The following is a 1,760-nucleotide window of genomic DNA, read 5'->3' as shown; positions in this document are numbered from 1 at the left end:
CGTCTGGGGTGGGGGCCGGTCTGCCATTGGCTGTTTTCTGCCCTGACACATGAGTTTAATCTTTTTGTTGTTTGATTCACTGTTTCTGTTCCACTGAGATCAAATTTGTTACTACGACTCTTCTGTTAGTGTAATGCATGATTAATACAACAAAAGTATTTTTTCTAGTCTTCCAAAGAAAAGGAAAATTCAATTCTGATCAGTTTGCTTTTTCTTTTCTTTTGATTTATAAACTTTGAACAGGAGATTTTAAAGACAGTACCACTTAGCAGAATACAGCTGTTGAATTGTATATAAAATGTCTATAATAACTATTAAATTGGTGTACCTGTACAGTGTGCTGCTCCCGTCTTTATTCTACACTGAACATTTCAATCACTGCTGTTGTCCATCGCCTCTTAAAGCAAGAGGCTCTGAAGTTTAGGCCCAGCAACCTCTCACACATCGATTTAAAGCCTCTACGGTTCTCATCACACGGCTGACGATGAACGTTTCCAGGACACATGGAAGGACTGCTGGGTTCCACAGCTGGGGAAGCGACACCCGGGTTCCACCGGCAAAGAAGCCTTAAATATTAACTGTTCAGGTTTTGTAACATATTAGGTTGTGATGAGATTTAAAAGCACCATTTTTAGTTTGTTCGCCACAATACAGTCTATTGAAATTAAAGAGAGAGATCGTACTGGGCTGTAAGAACAGACCTTCAGCATCAGTTGTTCCACTTCATTCCTGCATCTCCCAGGGCTGCTGCTCTGCTGAACAGCATGAAATACTGATTGAAACACCACCTATAAGAGCGTAGAATGACACCAAACTGCTGCTTGCAGAGTTATCTTTTTAAAAAGCCCAACATGCCATCACCCTTCTTCTCTGTATCGTTTTAAAGTCTCAAAGCCTTTGCAGTCAGATATTTATTCAGCTTTATCAGACTATCACCTTATTTTACTTTAGAAATTAAGTATTCTATAACTATTTCATTTGTATTGTAATTATATATATATTATTTTACAAGGGACTGGTTTTATAAGGCTTGCTGACATTTGAAAACTGAAAGATTAATAAGAGTGTTTCGCCGCTCTTTTATCCTAAAATGTTCACTTGTTTTGGACTGCGAGGTTTCTGTGACAAAACAGTTTCCCTTTTGGGATCAATAAAGTGTCTGTCTAACTTGTTTAGAACATCCATGTGAATTAATCTGAAGAAGAAGAAGGTTCCCTGAGTGAATATCTTTGAAGTCCCAGTGGGCTATGATACACACCTGTGTGACCCAACGATAAGAGGCACTGAGGACGGAGGCTGTGGTTACGTTCTGGTTTTTAGTGGAAGAGGAGGTCCATGAACGCAGCTTGTGACTTAAAGTGACCACGAGGGGGCACTGTGGGACCAGTCTTATTGAAAAAGGCACACACACTACCGCAGGAAAGAGTAAAAGAGGGTTTCACACACTGAGTGCATCTGGAACTGACCCCAGCAGTCACTAGTCTCAGACTTCATCACTTGGATTTCTTTATTTCTTTCAGAAAGGAGTGAACACAGCAACAGGAAATGAAGAAGGGAGTGACAGGCAGTAATATATGAATATGCACTCGTATGGAGCTACTAGTCTCAGGTCACCCTTCATTGTATTTACCACATCCACACACTGTCGATAACAATTCTGCATCTTTACAAAACTCTGAAAAGAATTTGACATTAACTACAGAAGTACAATAATTTATACGTATAATAATGTTTTTGTATTACATTAATGATTTACGGAT

The sequence above is a fragment of the Leuresthes tenuis genome, unplaced genomic scaffold (genome assembly GCF_036924035.1).
Source record: "Leuresthes tenuis unplaced genomic scaffold, fLeuTen1.0.hap1 SCAF_15, whole genome shotgun sequence".
NCBI classification, from domain to species: domain Eukaryota; kingdom Metazoa; phylum Chordata; class Actinopteri; order Atheriniformes; family Atherinopsidae; genus Leuresthes; species Leuresthes tenuis.
This window is presented reverse-complemented; position numbering follows the sequence as displayed.